This window comes from Lagenorhynchus albirostris, chromosome 4 (genome assembly GCF_949774975.1).
Source record: "Lagenorhynchus albirostris chromosome 4, mLagAlb1.1, whole genome shotgun sequence".
Classification (NCBI taxonomy): Eukaryota; Metazoa; Chordata; class Mammalia; order Artiodactyla; family Delphinidae; genus Lagenorhynchus; species Lagenorhynchus albirostris.
Genome location: NC_083098.1, coordinates 90226062 through 90246460, shown reverse-complemented (window position 1 = coordinate 90246460; position 20399 = coordinate 90226062).

Sequence of the window (20399 nt, the reverse complement as noted above, 5' to 3'; positions counted from 1 at the left end):
TTCCTGGTTGAAGGACATATAAAGCCAAATAATACAAAAGCATTATTATTTTAATAATACACACCTTATTTACAGCTTATTGAGGCAACTTATTCAACATACAGTAAAATTGTAGAATTATAAACTGTAAAGAAAAAAATAATGTAAATATAGCATTTCTTGACCCAAAAATGTAATATAGATATGAAGGTCAGTTAATACATGTAATTTCTGAAAATTTTAGCAGTTGAGAAATTTTTTAAAATAACTGATTAGATACATGTTTTATTGTCTATTCTAAAATAATCCCAACCATGATCTAAAATTAATTGTGTAGTAGGGCTTTAGAGGTAATATTGGTACACAATGTTTTTAAGAGCAAGTGTAAAGGAAATAAAGCATCAGTTTTAATGAAGCTGTATCTTGTAGCGTCCCTTGATTAAGTCTGCAACACTGAAAATGTCAAGGTCAAGTCTACAACATATTGCTCCAAATACATGGATCCTGACAATCAAGTAACTTCATTCATGAGATGCTAGCCTTCCTGGAGTTAAAGGTATACTTCAGTCTTCAACTGATCTTGAATTAATAGCACTTCTCTAACCCACACTCTAAATAACAGCTGAAAACAGAATTTTGAATTTATGTTGTCACTATTTGCTTAGGACATAAATCCCCATCATCATAGAGTATTTAGTGAAGTGAGAGAGGAGGGAACATTCCCTGGAATGCTTATGAGATTTTTCAATCTTATTGAATTTTGGAAAAAGCATTTGATTTTAGGGGTCATAGACTACTTGCATGGACTAAAATCATGCCGATCACAAGATTGTTAAAGTATCACTAAAAGGTGATTTGTGTGGCGGTGGGGGTGGATTAAGAATATTATACCTAGAGAATGTGAATTACATCTATATCAACATCTAGAGGAGAATGTCAGTAGATAATATCTATATGTGAAAATAATTTTTAAGTGAGGGTTTGTTATTTAGGACTATAGAGATTACTAACCTAACAGAAGAATCAGTCAAAGTAACCATGATATGTTACCTATGGGAGGTAGGAATTAGGATAGAAGTGGATAGGTACAAAGAATTTTTTGTTTGTTTTTCTTTGTTTTGAATTTTGGTCAGGACATATAGTACTACTTCACATTATATATGGAAACATATTACTTAGATAAAAGTAAGCATTACCCTAGACTTTGCCTAGCATAATCTCTGATAAATAATAGGCAGTCAATAAATGTTGGTTCCTTTTTGTGAGAGTCCCAACTTAAATGTCCCAAGAGGAAATAAATGGTTTTTATGGTCTAGGATGAATATATCTTAATTAGTTTCCTTTTCTTCATGGTTCTTTTTTCATCTTTTAGTTTATAACAATGGGTGCTACCAAAAAGACCCAAGAACTGACATGATGTTGAAAGAAAGAGCAAGTTGCAATCTAAAATGATGAAGTTTAGAATTGGGTAGGATTTTTCAGAAAAGGTTGCTGGTGAGCTTCTTAAACAAGTATTTTGAAAAGATGTTATGTGGTGAAGCAAGAGGTTATAGAGTATAAACAGAAAATGGCTGCAGGAGGCCTCAGAGGCAGGAATCAATATGATGTATGTGTTCAATTGCAAACAGATTTTTATGATTTAAATGTGGAAATACATTAAACAGATAACATACAATTGTATCATTTTTTACTTTATTTATTTATTTTTTTGGCTTTGTTGGGTCTCTGTTGCCGCATGCGGGCTTTTCTCTAGTTGCGGCTAGTGTGAGCTACTCTTCGTTGTGGTGTGCAGGCTTCTCATTGCGGTGGCTTCTCTTGTTGTGGAGCATAGGCTCTAGGTGCACAGGTTTCAGTAGTTGTGGCATGCAGGCTCAGTAGTTGTGGCTTGTGGGCTCTAGAGTGCAGGCTTAGTAGTTGTGGTGCACAGGCTTAGTTGCTCCGTGGCATGTGAGATCTTCCTGGACCAGGGCTCGAACCCGTGTCCCCTGCATTGGCAGGTGGATTCTTAACCACTGAGCCACCATGGAAGCCCAAAATTGTACCTTTAAGTTTGAACAAAATAGTATTTGGTTGATATGTTCACTTTGTATTTGCTAGGGAATTTAAGAAGCCTCTGTTTTGTTTCTGAGGAAGAAATTAAAATGATAAAATTAGAATTTGAAGAATGTGATTGCTGAATGAATATACAAGATCGTTTGAAAGAGAAAGAGAGGCAAAACAACTACTTTATTTCTGGATTTTCTAATGTAACAGTAACTATATCTCTTAGGTATTTTTTTTTTAATTCATTAAACAAAATTTCATCTCTGTTTAAGGGAAAATTATCTCCTACACTCTTTACAATGAAATGCAGCGTACATATTTATCTAAGAGCTAATTTTCTTATACTGATTTGAATTTGTTGGGGAGGTTAAGCATGTGGTTGATTCACTAATTTCAGAGGAATAGATGTTCAATTTTCCCTAGGTCTGCCCCAAACACCAAGAGAACTAATTAGATAACATTAGAGAAATTTAGTTTGAGTCCTGTCTCTGAAATGTTCAGCTCTTTCAAGAGCAATATTATATAAATGTAAGTGTGCATATACCTATATCCCCTGATTCTACAGAGGATTAATCAGTTTATAAGCAAGCATACAATAAAATGACAAAATGTAACCAGATAAAAGTTGCCACCAAAAATTGTCAGGACCAAGGAAATACTTAAAAGGTAGAAAGATATACAGACCACTATCCTACTAAGTTATTAAAGTTGAACTTCACGCTTGGTTTGAGTTTCTGGGGGCTCAAAATTAAATGAGAATCATAGTCAGTAGTGCCTCTCAATATTTTAATTTGGAAGAAATTATAATTTCTTGCATGAAAACACTTTTTTTTTCTGGAGCTAATATTTGAAAACTTTTCTTAGTGGTGTTCATGCAAGAAACAGAGAATAAGGAAGAATAACAATAAAAGTAACTAAAATTAACTGGTCCTTACTATACATAAAATACCATATTAACCATGTAACAGAAATTATATTATTTACTTATTAATTTAGTTACATAATTTCTATTTTATAACGAGGAATAAAATGGTAAATTTTAAAATTATTTATACAATATCATACAGCTAAAAGTAGGTGAAAAGTGATTTAATATTTTCTTTTAGTAAACAACATATTCAGTTGCAACCCTATAAATAATAAAATAGGTTATGGTACTAAGGGATGGAGAGTTATGTGGAACAAATAAACAAATTGCAGAGATTATAAGTGGAGAGGGACCTAAGAAGTTTATTTGATTTGATTAATTACCTTATTAAATGTCATTTTTCCCCCAATGTAGCTGATTTAGTGAATGAGAATGTCTTCTGCTTTCACTGAAGGCTTCTGAAGGGTAAGCTGAACCAGCATGTGGCCCACAGAAGGTACACATAGAGCAATTCGTTAGCATTTCAGTGCCTTAAGTATTAAGGGGAAACTTGTGTTATATCGTACCCTCTACTTTTTATCCTTGTATAGTCAGCATAATAAAATCTAGAGTGCCAAGACCATGGTATGAGGCTTCAGAAAAGGAGGTAATAAGTAAGCAACTCAGTCTTCTGGAAGTCTAAGGGCTAGTCTAAATGTTTTAAAAGAATCATTATCTTTCATCTGTGACCTAACTGAATTCAAAAGATAAGAGTACCAGATAAGAGTTTAGACCCAAAATTTTGTCAGCAATAAAGGGTATTATCTGGCACCAAATGGAATTTGTGGTAGGAAACCTAGAATTGTGGTTGTGCAGTTGGAATGATAAGATTTCATTATTTTGGCATCTGGCCATTTCTTTCTTTGGATATGGTGAAATACAAGGAATGTGCTAATTCTTCAAAATACCAAGACAAACATGAAGAAATAAGTAAAATGGGGTGTCTACTGAAAACCTTATAGTAGAAAAAAAATTCTGTTAGAACAAATTTAATTTTCTCTTGAAGTTCTAATTTGATTATTATTTGACAGAAACAATGGTTTGGCTAGCTTCTATGGATTACTTCTCAAAGGGTTTTACCATCAAATAGGGCTTTCACACTTTTGAGTGATTACACTTCATCATGGTCAAGAGTGTCTTTTCTCTTCTAACTATGATGTTATCTTTGCTGTACTATCTGCAAATTAAAGAACATTAGATTGGGTGAACCAAAATATGTTGGGGGCGGGGGGAAACTGCTCTGCATTTGATAGGATTTAGATGTGTTAGAAGTTCTAAAATCAATTACAACTTTCTAAAATTCATAAGCATCAGAGTCTCTGTGGATATTTGATGAAAAAAATTGATTTAATTTTGGAAGGATAGACATATTCTTACCTCACTGAAATACAATGATTTCATTAACAGGTATAGTTTACTGTAGAGAACAATTAGTGTGTCAAAGCAGTTTTATCAAAATTACAAGGCTAGAAACTCTTTTTGTGTGTCAAAATGGACAATTGATATTTCCTATCCCATGTTGATTATCCAGAATTCTTAATATAGTCAGTCCTTTATTACAAACACTTGATTTAAGAACAAATCCTTCATCTGATTATCTACTGCCATTTAGAGTAAATTGCTGCCACAAATGCCACCTTCTATCTGTTTTTGAGGACATCTAACCAGAACTTGTTGCTCTTGGAAGTTTTTTCATATTTACCATAGTAACTAACCTTCTTTGGGTATAGATATACAAATTTAATGATCTACTTAATTATCTACTCTCTTGAGACTTAGAAAACTTAAGAAAGTCCAGAAATCAGATTCAGAAAGACTCGTGGTTCATGACTCATATGAATATTACATGATAGGTAAAATTATTTATGTTAGGCAACTGAGAACTTAAATAACTCTTTCTGACATAATTTTTATAGGAAATATTCTGAGTTCTAGACAAGTTACTCAAATATGAACATTTGAAAGCATCTTATTAATCATTGCTACAATGTCTTCAAACTTCTGTAAAATTTTGTGAGAGCAAGTCTTATGATAAAACACACTTTACAGTATTACTATGATTAAATTTGAATTTTAATCTCCAAAGGCTAAATTGCTCTAGATATTTTGAAGAATTACAGTAAATTGAATCAGGGTTAAATTAAAGGAGTTGGTAAATTATCCTTTAGGTATGATATTTATTTATTTATTTATTTATTTGGCTGTGCCGGCTCTTAGTTGTAGCTTGTGGGCTCTTAGTTGAGGCATTCAGTATCTAGTTCCCTGACCAGGGATCGAACCCAGGCCCCCTGCATTGGGAGTGCAAAGTATTAACCACTGGACCAGCAGGGAAGTCCCTAGGTATGATGTTTTATAATTTCTTTTTTCACTTTGGGATGTACTTAATGCACATCTAAATAGGGATATAGCAGCCAATGGATGCTTCATGTCAACATGTCAATTTGGCCATAGATACTAACAATATAACACAGACAGATGATGTGATACAAAGACTCTAAGGAGAAAGAAGACAGGAGAGTATACGACTCTAAAACTAAAAACTGAAAGCAATGATCTTTTTGGATGGTGAAAGAAAAAAAAAAGTCTCAGAGGAAGAAAATAATTACATTTTATTCTTCTCCTTCATGAAGACTATATAAGGATCTTTAGAGTAGTATAATAAGTAGACCACACGACCACAAACGCACTCAAGATACCTGAATGATCCATGAGTCACATAGAAGAAGATGTGTACAAAATAGTAGGTAAGACATCGAGAAGTGCTGTAGCAGGTGCCAGAGCCAAAGGCTTTACAACAAGCCACAGCCTCAAATGCCTGTCATGGTTAATTTTGTATGTTAATTTTGACTGACCTAAGGGATGACCAGACAGCTAGTAGAACATTATATCTGGGTGTGTCTATGAGGGTGTTTCTGGAAGAGACTAGCATTTTATTCAGTAGACAAAGTGAAGAGATGAGCCCTCACCAACGTGGGCAGGCATCATCCAATCTGCTGGGTGTCTGAATGGAACACAAATGTGAAGGATGGGTGAGTTCTTGCTCTCTTTTTGAGTTGGGAAGTCCATCTTCTCCTGCCCTTGAACATCACCAGAGCTCCTGGTTCTCAAACGTTGATCACAGATTGGGAGTCACACCAATGATTCCCCTGTTCTCAGGCCATCAGAATCAGATGGAATTGTTTTTCTGGTTCTCCAGCTTGCAAACATCACACTGTGGTACTTCTCAGACCTCCATAACTGGGTGAGCTATGTCCTGTAAGAGAACCCTGACTAATACAATGCCTAAGCTTATGGCTAAGTAAGGAATATTTAAAAGTTGAGGATTTTGGTAGTGTTGGAAGTGTGTTGTTTCCATATCTCTAATTTGATATGGAAACAAACACTTCAATTTGAGATATCTCTAACTTGAGGTTTAGAGCAACATTTTTTATTAAACTTACTTATTGTAAACAATGGAATAAAACAAATCTGAGTCAAATTGTGTCTGTTTGCAGATGACATGATCTTATACATAGAAAACCTTAAAGATTCTACAAAAAAATCTTAGAACTGATAAATTTAGTAAATTTGCAGGATACAACATCAACATACAAAAAGCATTTGAGTTTTTAGAGACTAACAATGAACTATCCAGAGAAATTTAAAAAGCAATTCCATTTGTAATAGCATCAAAAACAATAAAATACTAAGGAATGAATTTACCCAAGGAGGTTACAGATCTGTACACAGAAAACTATAGATATTGATGAAAGAAGTTGAAGACACAAATAAATGAAAAATGTCCATACTACTCAAAGCAATCTATAGATTTAATTCAATTCCTATGAAAATTCCAATGCCCTTTTTCACAGAGAAGACAATTCTAAAATTCATATGGAACCACAAAAAACTCTGAATAGCCAAAGTAGTCTAGAGAAAAAACAAAGCTAGTGATCTTGATTTCACACTATATTACAAAGTGATAATAATAAAAACCATATGCTACTGGCATAAAAACAGACACATAGATCAATGGAACAAAATAGAGAGTCCAGAAGTAAATCTACATATATGTGGTCAACATCTCTGACATGCATGCCAAGAACACAATGGAGACAAGAAAGTCTCTTCCAATAAATGGTGTTGGAAAACTGGATAGCCACATGCAAAAGAATAAAACTGGACACTCATCTTACATCACTCAGAAACATTAACACAACTTGGATTAAATACTTAAATGTAAGACCGGAAACTATAAAACTATTGGAAGAAAATATAGGAAATATATATTATAGGAAAAAGATCCATGGGTTGGTCTTTGTAATGATTTTTAAAATATGACCCCAAAAGCAAAAATATGCAAGTGGGACTACATCAAACTAAAAAGCTTCTGCACAGCAAAGGAAATAATCAACAAAATGAAAAGTAATATAATATGGAATGGGAGAAACTATTTGCAAACTATATATCTGATAAGAGGTTAATATCTAAAAGGTTGTAATATCTAAAATGTGTTAAATATCTAAGAGGTTGTAAGGAATTCATACAACCCTGTAGCAAAAAGTAATAGTAATAACCTGAGTTTTAAAATGGGCAAAGTATCAGAATAGACTTTTTCTCAAAGAAGACCTCCAAATGGCCAACAGGTACATGAAAAGGTGCTCAACATCACTAAACATCAAGGAAATGCAAATCAAAATTGCAATGAGATATCACTTCACACCTGTTAGGATGGCTATCTCCAAAATGTCAAGAGATAGCAAATGTTGGTGAGAATGTGGAGAAAAGGCAACCCTTATGAACTGTTGGTGGAAATGTCTGTTGGTTCAGCCACTATGGAAAACAGTATAGAGGGTACTCAAAATATTGAAAATAGAACTACCATATGATCTAGAAATCCACTTCTGAGTACTTAGCCCATGGATAAAAAATCAGGGTCATAAAGAGATATTTGCATTCCTGGGTTCATTGCAGCATTATTCACAATAGCCGAAATATAGGGAAAAACTAATTATCCATCAATGGATAAATGCATAAAGAAAATGTGGTATATATACAATAAAATATTATTCGGCCATAAAAAAGAAGAAAATCCTGCCCTTTGTGACAACACAGATGAGCCTGGAGGGCATTAGGAAATAAGCCAGCCAGAAAGACAAATACTGTATGATATTACTTATATGTGGAATCTCAAAAAAAAGAAAAACAAATTTAGAAATAGCAGAATGGTGGTTGCCAGGAACTAGGGGCAAGAGAAATGAGTAGATGTTCATCAAAGGGTACAAACTTTCAGTTATAATTTGTAAGTTCTAAAGATCTAATGTAAATCATAGTAACTATAGTTAATTAACTGCTGTGTGGTATACTTAAAATTTGCTAAGAGAGTAAAAATTAAAGCATTCTCACCACACATACACACAAAAGGTAACTATGTAAGGCAATGGATATGTTAATAAACTTGACTGTGGTAAATATTTAACAATTATACATACATCAAACCATCACACTATATACTTTAAATATATACAATTTTATTTGACAATTATACCTTAATAAAACTTGGGAAAAAAGAAATTTGAACATATGATAATTGCTGGATGTGTCAGACATCTATTTTCATAAGACTGAAAGGAGAATTTGCACAATTCAAGAAGTAACTTGTTTGGGTAATGGCATCAACTTTGCACTATCTTTTTATTAAGTTTTGTATCATGAGACATATCATACATACAAAAATGTGAGGTGTGTGTGTTATGCCAGGCATATAAAAATAATTAATTCTAAAGGAGACAGCATGTGATTATCACTCAAGTCAAGAATGAGAGGACCGGGCTTCCCTGCTGGCGTAGTGGTTAAGAATCCGTCTGCCAATGCAGGGGACATGGGTTCGAGCCCTGGTCCAGGAAGATCCCACATGCTGTGGAGTAACTAAGCCCCTGAGACACAACTACTGAGCCTACGTTCTAGAGCATGCGTGCCACAACTACTGAAGCCTGCATGCCTAGAGTCTGTGCTCCGCAACAAGAGAAGCCACCCCAATGAGAAGCCTGCGCACCACAACGAAGAGTAGCCCCCGCTCACCACAACTAGAGAAAACCTGCATGCAGCAATGAAGACCCAACACAGCCAAAAATAAAAAAATAAATAAATTTGAAAAAAGGAATGAGAGGACCACCAGAATCTCAGAAGCCCCATGTGAGTGCTCCTCTCCAAAGACAATCCTCTCCTTATCCCCTAGGGATAGTCCACTTGCCTAACTTTCCTAATAAACATTTCCTAGTGGTAATGTAGGAATAAACATTTCCTAGGTGGTAATGTAGATTACCACCTATGAAAGAATACATAACTATTATATTTTAATTTTGCCATCTCTGTATTTATAGAATTGGAACAATACTGTGTTTGTATTTGGTTCCCTGCTTTTTTCACCAAATATCAGGTGTATGAGTTGTGTCCCAAACTTTCCTTGGGGAGCTAATCTTTCTATTCTCAGTTCTTGTCAGGCACTAACTTTCCTGCCAATGTGTAATTCCCAAGAACATTTATTTATTTATTTATTTATCTATTTCAGTAAGAATATTTATCATAAGAACTACCTTCTTAAATTATTAAGTGTACAATACAGTATTGTTAACGATAAGTACAATGCTATACAGCAGATATCTAGAAATTGTTCATCTTGCATAACTGAAACTTTATACCCATTGAATAGCAACTCCCCCTGTCCCCCTCCCTCCCCTGGCAGTCACCATTCTACTCTGCTTCTATGACTTTGACTATTTTAGATACCTCACATAAATGGAGTCACACAGTATCTGTCCTTCTGAGACTGGCTTATTTCACTTAACATTATGCTTTTAAGTTCATCCATATTGTGACACATTGAAAAGTTTCCTTCTTTTTTAAGACTGAATAATATTCCATTGTATGTATAGACCATATTTTCTTTAACTATTCATTTGACCCTGTCAGTGTTTCTTTCTCTCCTTGACTTACTATTTGAATCTGAGTTGCTTTTGATCTGTCTGATAATTTATCTCTTTGTTCTCCACTTCCCCTGTTTTCTTTTTTTTGGGGGTACTATATTATTTATCAACACATACATTCATAAATCTCTGCAATGAAGCCACCATATCAGTTTCTAAAGCAATTTTAATTCCTATCTAATCCTTACAATTATAATTATCACCTTCCTCTCATCACTTTATCTTTCCTTTCTTGCTTTTCCTTTTCTTCTTGCATATAGAAAAATTTGAGACTGGGCATATTTAGGTAATTAGTATAGACCTTTTATAAGGTAATTAGTAGAGTATCTCTTACAAGGTGATCAGTAGGGAATCCATTATAATATATTGTTTAATATGTATCTTTTTGTGTTTATATTCTTAGCTCCTAAAAAAAGAAGGGAATCCATAGATAATATAAAACTAAAGTATCCAATTTTTGTACTTTAAGTATTCTTTATACAGAAGACAATTACTGTTAATGAATTAAGTTTCTTTTTAAGCCTATGTGCAAGGCAATACAACTGTCCTCTTTAAATAGCCAAAGCTTGAAACAACAGAGATAATGCAGACTGTGATTGGGTGAATTGAGTTGATTTCCTATCCACTTTGCTCATCTGGTGCTCTACAATTAGAGCCTTCCTTTCAATATTCTACATGTTATGCTTTAAACATTTTTTTTCAAATAAAGCAGATTAATTCATAGTTTGTGCTTTCAGTCTGTGATTTCGGAAGTATATTAAATATACGATCCTTGGGTAGTGGGAATAAATTTAATTGCATTATTGAAATTTCAGGTATGTCTATCGTAAAACTAGAAAAGTGTTTGCTGTTTGTTCTTTGGCTTTTGGTAGTATTTAAAAATCTTGAAAAGATTTGATTCAGATTGAAAAAAGTCTTAGTTTTTATCTTTTTCCCCAAATAATTCGTTGTTATTATCCTGTTTGGCAAAAATAAATGTGCAATATTTCATGAAATCAAGTTGGGCCCCATGATTGTGCTAGTGCAGCGTGTCTAGAGAATTTAGCATATGTCACCCCATATGTCCTTTATGTGTTTTTCATTCTAAGCACACTGGGATGAATCATATCCCTTAAAGAATGTGATATAGTTCCTGTTACTCCTGAAGCCTGTGTGGGTTTGACACAGTGGGTTTGGCAGGTGGGGGTGGGAGAATCGCTGGTTTTTAGTGAGAAATATCTGAGGATAACTCAATTTTCAAATTCTGATTATTTTGTTTGTCTTTTACTTAATTTCTAGCAAACACATAATCTACTTATTATAATAGCACTGTAATATATTTCATGATATGAGAAAGTAAATCTATGTGTTTAAAAAAATTGGATTCAAATCATTTTCATTATTTAAAACTAACATTTTAATTCCACTATATTTTCTGCTAGAAATAAATGCCTAAAGGCTAACAATAAAGCAAGACAAAATTTGCTATTAATTATAGTCATAAAAATTATTTAAGCCTTTATATTTCCCACATATCTGAATATAGTATTATCTAAATATAAATATTTCTCTAAACAGTGACTTGTAATCTCTGTGATTATCTATAATAATATGTCTTAATATGTTTTTGTTCAATGACCACAATTATTTTATAATATGAAAGCAATTAAGTCCAGCTCTCATGTGTGTCATCCTGGAAACAAGAGTTGTGGATTGAGCTCAGAATCTTCCTTCACATTTAAATAGCACCAGATACTCAGGTTTAAGTGTTGTATGTGGACTATTGATTGTCTTTTTTCTGCACTATTTCTGGATGTCATGCCTTGTATACACTGAGTCTTAGACTCACACACAGTTCAGGATTGAATTGAATCCTCTATCTTTACTTTTTCATATTATTGACACCTCTTGTCTTTGAAAGAATTATTCTAAAAGACTAAATTGTTGAAAGAGAGAAAGAAAGAAAGAAAGGAAGAAAGAGAAAGAGGAAGGAGGAAAGAAGGAAGGAAGGAAGGAAGGAAGGAAGGAAGGAAGGAAGGAAGGAAGGAAGGAAAGAAGGAAGGAAGGAAGGAAGGAAGGAAAGAAGGAAGGAAGGAAAGAAAGAAGGAAGGAAGGAAAGAAGGAAGGAAGGAAGGAAGGAAGGAAGGAAGGGGGAAGGAAGAGAGGGAGGAAGGAGAGTGGAAGAGGAAGGAATGTGACACTGAACAAGTTAATACATTTAATAGATTCTACTTTAAATTAATTGATCTAATAAAACTTAAAATGGAAAAATGGAAAAAATAAAAATATACTGACTTAACAGTTTTACTAAGCCTTTCTCCTTTCTCTGTCTCTTCCCCTCTCAGTCTCCTTCAACTTTTCAATGTACAATTTATCAACATAAACATATATAAAATGTCCTTGTCATTGAGATGGTCTCCATTTAGATGAAACTTTGCAAAGAGAGAGGAAAACCTAATAGGTTCATTCTGTTTATGCTTTGTTAAAAATCATAATAAGAGTTTATTTTGTGTATATGACAACTGGTTTATAAATGAGAAGGACGGACAGGCAGTTCTTGTGGTGGAGTATTTCTTTCTGAATTTTTCTTTAATATTCTATTGAAATGTAACATCTGACCTACATGAAAATAAATTGGGTTGTGAGTTATTGCAAGGGATCCAGTCTTTAAAAACCCTCATTTAATAATTTTGCAGTATAAAATAGATAACAAATGAGAACCTGCTGTATAGAACAGGGAACTCCACTGTACAGTAGAAACTAACGCAACGTGAAACAACTATACCCCAATAAAAAAAAATGACAAAAAATAATAATTTTACATAAGATTATGCCTAAATATAAATTAAGCAATCAAAAATGTATGTTGAGGGGCTTCCCTGGTGGCGCAGTGGTTGAGAGTCTGGCTGCTGATGCAGGGGACACGGGTTCGTGCCCCGTTACGGGAGGATCCCACATGCCGCAGAGCGGTTGGGCCCGTGGGCCATGGCTGCTGAGCCTGCGCATCCGGAGCCTGTGCTCCGCAAAGGGAGAGGCCACAGCAGTGAGAGGCCCGCGTACCACAAAAAAAAAAAAAAAAAAAAAAGCATATTGAGTTGCTGAGCCACATATTTTATTTATTTACTCAATTCTTTATTACCTTTGTAGGCAAAGATTCCTTCTTCCTCTCACAGCCAAAATGCAAAAATAACGCGGAGGCAGAAAAGGTAGTAGAGGTGGCCATGAGAGAATACCAAAAGAAGGGGGATGTGAGGGGTAAAGTGATATGAGGAGAGATTAGCTGATGTTAATGTTGGGGCAGGAAGAAAAACCATGGAGGAAAGGCTCTGGGACATGACCAAGGTAGCAAGAGCTTCAGATCTCTGCCTTTTTTTTGGTCAATTTGCACTCTTCTCTCTGTCCTTCGCTGTGCTTGAAACATCTGTATTTCTGACAGTTGACTTTTTAGTTATTCTCTTTTTTTTAATTAGTAACACAAAAGAAGTTTCTAGTACCTGATTTACCATCTTTTTTACTCCTAATATCCTCCTTGAATGTATCCTACCTCACATTAGACCATTCTGTTTTCACACTAGGTACATTTACTGTACATGTACTTTGTGTCTGTATATCCTTTCCTTAACTTAGTAGGTAACATGTAAACAGGTAAAATGTGGTCCTCTGTGTTCTAAACAATACAGTGCATGAACAAACTAGCAATTCATATACAACCTTAAAGATTAATCCTCATTTAGGTGCATGTATAGAGCATTAAATTATGAATAGTTATGGTTATAGAAAATTACTTAAATTAAGGCATTTCTAATAATTTAAACAAGTAAAAATTGTAAAAAAATAAAAAATCATATTCTTATGCATATACAAAAATGATTCTTGTTAAGGAATATTATCAAATTATATATAATGACAGTATTTGATTTACATTCTACTGTTGTAAAGATCTCTTTCAATCCTCTGTTAACTTTATTAATTGTTTCTGTGAAATGTAAGCAGGGGTTTAATAGGTTATTATATTGCAAGGTCTTTTTCAAAGTGGTTTTGTACTTGTTCATCTCAATTCATCTTGAATTTGTGTTTATTATTTTGGAGTTTAATGTGTATCTCTCTTTGATTAGATTGGAATATGTTTGGTGTTTAAACTGTTCTAGATGATAATTGGCCTTAGCAAGACAGGATCCAAAAATAAAATAAGAAAATCAAATAAATCTCTAGCTCATTATTCTAAGAAAAAAAGTGCTTTATTTTTAAAGGAGAAGCAGCTCAAAACTGTGTCATTCTTTGTGCTCTATCCTTTTCTGAACTGCAATTTCAATATGATTTGACAGGATGTATCACTAGAGATATTTATTCACAATACAAGGTTTTTCCCTAAATTCTTTCCATTTAGGGAAGTTCCAGTGTTTGTATATTTTACTTTGTTGGATTTACCACTTTTCCCCTTTGGTTTCTCATTTGGCAGTTGGTCTAATATTTTTTATAAGCCTGACTGTACTCTGTATTGCAGGAAATTATAATAGAGTACTGAATGCTCAAAGATGAGTGAAAGTGGTTTATTTTCTTCAAGATACTGATGGATCAATGTCAGATATGTAATCAATGACTGTAATAAAGTGGCATAAAAATTGTGGCAAAGGCCATACAAATTGTGGCAGAGGCTCGTAATAGCCTGCATAATAGAATAGGCTTGTGGCATAAGGCTTGTCTGGGGAATTCCTCCAAGTTATAATTTCTAGCATAACACAGCTATGACACACTCCCTATATTATGCATTTCATTAGGACCTTAAAATTTTCCTTTGCTAGATCTTTCATTTTTTTCCTAATAGTGCAAACCATTTCCATTTATTAATTTAAAATTCAAGGTCTTAAATATTCATCATTTGCCCTTCACCGAATGAATCATAATGTCCTTCTTGTCCTTTCATGCCTAAGTTGTAAGGAAATTCACAGAGGGAAAGGTAAAAAGAAAGATGGATTAATAGTGGGGGGTGTCAGTCAACAGAGTGGCAGGAATGTGCCAGATCCTTTCAGAACATAATCATAGATATAGCAACATCAAATCTCAGCTTTCTAAGCCAATTTCTCTATTGTCTCACTTTGAACTGAGTTTTCAAGGATGGATAAGACGTAGAGTATACTTAAAGTTCTCCACTCCTGAGATTTATGATAGATTTCTAGTTAATTCATGTTTTGAAAAAACATTTACATTTAATTCTCATAAATGAAGAAGCTGACCTATAATTTTAAATCTGGGTATAACATGCTTGGAGAAGTGTATAGTAGCCTGCCAAAATGTCAGTTAGGCCAATATACACCTAGCTTTGCCATACAATATATGGCTCAATTTATTTTATAAAATAATATTTACTGAGTGTTTTTATATGATCCAGTTACTCTACCTTATAAATAAAACAAAATCTCTCTGAAACGAGCTTAGAGTTCTGTATGAAAGATGTGTGGTAGTCTTTATTAATAGTCTCAATTTTTTATTCTTTCTGTTAGCTATACCTTTCACAACATGAATTCTCCTTTGTCATGTGGTGTGCTTTGGTCAATGTGAGGTTAGCACATATGACAAAAGCAGAGGTTTAAAGTGTCCCCATGTGCTGCACTAATGAGAAGTACACACCACTGAATCCTGCCTGTTCAAGAAAACTGGAAGACACGTGAAGTATATCCAGACTCAAACTACAGCTTGGAGCCAAGTCCAAGCTAATCCTAGATTGTCTGACTCCTAGTCCATGAGTCAATCATCAGACCCATGAATTAGAAAAACAATTGTTGCTTTAAGCCATTGAGTTTTGTTGTGATTTGTTACTGGCATTACTGTTATAATAGTTGGCTGATACAATAAAGAAATGTTAAACTGTGAGTTATTAAGTGCTATGACAAATATGCGTGGATAGTCTGGAGCAAATAGGAGAGATTTCCAACTCTTTCTGATAAACTTATAGGCTTGAGAACAGAGGCAGCTTCTAACCTCTGTTTTAAAGGTGAAACCACTCTGCAAATTATGTAAATGAGGAGCATTTTGAACAGAAATAATAGCATGCAAAAAGTTATAAAAGGTGTGAAAATGCATACAAAATTCAGAGAACATCAATATTTCTATACATCTAAAAGAGATTATGCAGAATAAAGTGATATAAAATTAAACAAAAAACATAGTCAAAATTTATATTATTTACTAAATTCTAAATACTTTACAAATATTCATTCATTCATTTATCAAATATGTATTGAGTATTTATTCCATGATAAACATGTTTTTAGGGAATACAGTGGTGAATGAAGTCAATAGAAAGGGAGTAGATCCAAAAAAAAAAAAAAAGACAAATCAATAAATAACTTAAGCTTATGATAAATGCTAATAAAACTGAGAAAGACTGGTTCTTGATCATATACTCCTGCAAAAAATAATAGTCTAAAACACAGTGGCTTAAAACAAAACTATGTTATCATTTCTTAAGATTCTGTTGTTTGACTGGGCTTAGCTGGACAGTTCTGATGCATATGATATTAGCTGGAGTCGTAGTCATCTGGGAGGTTTGATAGGGTGAGAGGTCCAAGATAGCTAATTCATCACTTTGTTGCCTTGGTAAAAACAGCTGAAAGATTGATATTATCTGGCCTACTGGGGCCACTGGGTCTTTCTCTCTTTCCATGTAGTCTCAGAGTCTTCCCTATTCTACATATCTTCTGTACACCATCCCTCCATGAAGTCTCTCTAATAAGGAAAGCAGATTTCTTACATGATGGCTCAAAAACAGAAACTCTCAGGTCTTCTTAAAATATAGCCCCCAAACTGGCACAGTTTACTTCTGCCATATTTTATTGGCTAAAGTGAGACCCAGGGCCAGGCCAGATTCCATGAGAGAGGGGACAACACATGGGCATAAATATTGGAAAGCATGGTTCACTGGAGATTATCTTTGGAGAATAGCTACCACAGCTGGGGTGAAGATAGTTCCCACTGAGTGATCAGAGAGCACTCCTCTAAGGAGATAGCATCTAACCTGAGAGTTGAGTGAAGGAAGAAGGAGCCAGTTATGTAGCATCCTGAGGGAAGAGCACTTCAGTAAGAGGAAATGCAGTATGAAAACACAGAGATGAAAATTTTGGTGTGCCTGAAGAACAGATAGAAGTTGGAATACCAGAGTGGCTAGTGTCAAAGTGAAGGAGGAGACAAGGGTATAAAAAGAGTTTGGAGAGGTAGTAAGGACTAAAATCATAAAGGACTTTACAGGCCTTGGTAAAAGTTAGGAAAAGTACTATAGGAAGAATGGAAAGTTAATAAAAGGTTTGGTTTTTGTTTTATTTATTAAGTAGAGAGGTGGTATGATTTGAATATTATTTTAAAAAAAGATCAATCTACCTCTTGTATAGAATAAGAATTCTAACAAGAAGAAGAATGGAAACAGGGAAACAAGTTAGTAGGTAACTGCCATAGTCCAGGAAAATGGTGTTAGTGATCTTGAAAGGGATTAATGAAGATAAAGAGAACTAGAGACTTTCAAGAAATATATTTTGGAAGTAAAGTCAAAAGGACTTGCTGATGGATTGACATTGGAGGAGGGGTTAGAAAAAGAACACGACACTCAACTGGGTTTTTGGCTGGGTGAGTAATGTGTGCTATAAATGATGTGGATAACCCTGGGGAACTGTATTTGACCTTTGGCATCCCAACATTTTCACTCCTTTCTATGAATGGAGAGCATCCTGCCTTGAAAGTCTTGTCCTTATTAGAAGTAGACTGTGCTCAATATTTATTTTCCTGACCTCTGTCACAGTATAGGCATATGCCCTGGGATGGCTTAAACAATGTATGTGTCTCTGATTTATATCTAGTTATTTGAAGAAACTATGCAGTATCCATCATGGAGAACATGTTCAAAGCATCAGCAGTCATATCAAGTTATGGGATGCAATTATTGTAGCAGAAGCATGCGGTGTTTGATATCAAGATAATTGACTCCATAAGTGATGTAGTCTGTCCCTAGCAGGGATAATGCAGATGTTTTCAATAGACCATTCTGCAGCATGATTTGGGACATTGTAGCTGCTTAAACTCTGAGCTGAGCCATGTGCTCTAGAATTTCTATAAAGGGATGAGACATAGAATATGTTAAAACGCACTCATACAAATGGTGGAAGATCAATCCCATGAACATGCCAGGATCTTCAGTAAAGTTTCTGAGAGCTTGGTGATCTTGGTACAGCTTTGTAATATAAACTACAAGGAGAAGGACAACTTGCCACACTTTGTTCTATCTACCACTAAGAAAGAGGCACAATACTTCTTTGGTTTTAAAAAGCACCCTCTATCATAAAGCATGTTGTTTCAACCTATTTTCCAGGTGAGCAAAAGCCTTTGAGTTTTGAAAGAAACAAAGAGTGGAAGGAAGGCTTAACATGCTGTAGTGCAAGCAGCTCTACCATTTAGCCTTTATAACCCAGACAATAAAATTATCTGCAGCATTTGAATGCTTGTGGAGATGGTGACAAGTCCCATTAGGATAACATGAGAATTCTCTTAAGATTTTTATCTTCTTTCAATTCTTACTAATGCAGCCATGCAGATAATGAAACCTGGCTCTCAGCAACAGGTAACATACGACATGTGCCGTCCATCCTATACTGAATGCTGTCTAATCCACAAACCCATAAAGTTTACTATCCTTTACCTTTTAAGTGGAAGTTTATATATGAGGTGATCTCAAGCAGTTATTGAAAGCACAGGTCAATAGCAGGAGCAGATGGCTTGTAACCACTGTTGTCTACTTCTCCCATTCGCCAAATTTCTCATATCCTACAGCTTCACACAGATGTCCCTGTGACTATTTGAAATGAAAAAAAAGCCTTACAGTTGCTACTCTATAATATGTTTTTACTCAAGCAAGGCAGAACTCTACAGAACTCTTTTATATCCCAAGTGGAGAAAATAAATGTCCCCAGTGTGCTGAACTTCTGGAAGTACATCAAGATATACCCTCTGCTTGGAATGCTAGGTGGCTTGAGGTAAGGAAATACATAGATACTTGAACAATGGCTAAGATATGGCTAGAGAGTCAGACACATGAAAGGAGCAGTATTAGGAAATTACTAGTAAAGAGGTTAGGGGAAGAGCTATACAACATAATATTACTCAACCATAAAAGAGAATGAAATCTTGCCATTTCTGATGACATGGATGAAACTAGAGCATGTTACGCTAAGTGAAATAAGTCAGATAGAGAAAGACAAATACTGTATGATTGCACTTATATGTGGAATCTAAAAATGAAAACAAATGAACAAACATAACTAAACAGAAACAGAATCATAGATACAGAGAACAAACAGGTGGCTGTCAGAGGGGAAGGAGGTGGGAAAGATGAGAGAAATAGGTGATTAACAGGGGCACACTTGCCATTACAAAATAAATGAGTCATGGTTATGAAATGTACAGTGTGGGGAATATAGTCAATAATTATGTAATATCTTTACGTAGTGACAGGTGGTAACTAGACTTACCATGGTGATCATTTTGAAATATATAGAAATATAGAATCACTATGCTCTTTGTGTACCAGGAACTAACATAGTGCTGTAGGTCAAATATACTTCCAAAACAAACAAACAAAAAAAACTAACAAACAAATAAACTCATCAAAAACAGATCAGATTTTTAGTTACCAGAGGTGGCGGCTGCAGGGAGGAGAAATTGGATGAAGGTTGTCAGAAGGTACAAACTTCCAGTTATAAAATAAATAGGTACTAGGGATGTACTGTACAACATGATAAACATAATTAACATTGCTGAAAGTTACATAGAAAAGTTGTCAAGAGAGTAAGTTCTAAGAGTTCTCATCACCAGGAAAAAATATTTATTTTCTGCTTCTTTAATTTTGTGTCTATATGAGATGATGGATGATCACTAAACGTATTGTGATAATCATTTCATGATGTTTGTAAGTCAAATCATTATGCTGTACACCTTAAACGTATACAGTGCTGTATGTCAATTATATCTCAATAAAACTGGAAGGAGAAGAAAAAAGAATGGATTCTGGGGCCAAACAGCCTGGGTTCAGATCATAGTTCTACCTCCTAAATATTTTATCTTTGCCAAGTTTCTTCTGCCTCAATGCTTCTATATCCAAAATGCAGACAAGAATTATACCTAAATTATGGGAGTGTTAATAAGATTAAAATACCTGTAACCTTCTCAAGAAATGTCTATCTTATTATCTATTTACATTAATAATTAATTTAAATAAATGCATTAAAGTGTCTTTAAGAGAGGAAAATAATATTGATATTATAAAATTTTATCTTACGTCCTGAAAAGTCAACTATTCCTGCTAAAACATTTTTACTAGCATAACTTTAATCACTTAATTTAGCTAGAGAAAGAGAATATATGCATTAGCTCTCACTTTGTGGTGGAGGAAATGTCTCTGTGAGCAGAGCTGTCCCAACAGTAGTTAGGGTTAACTCTCTTACTCTTTCTACTGCCAATAAAAAAGACAAACAGAAAAATCCCAT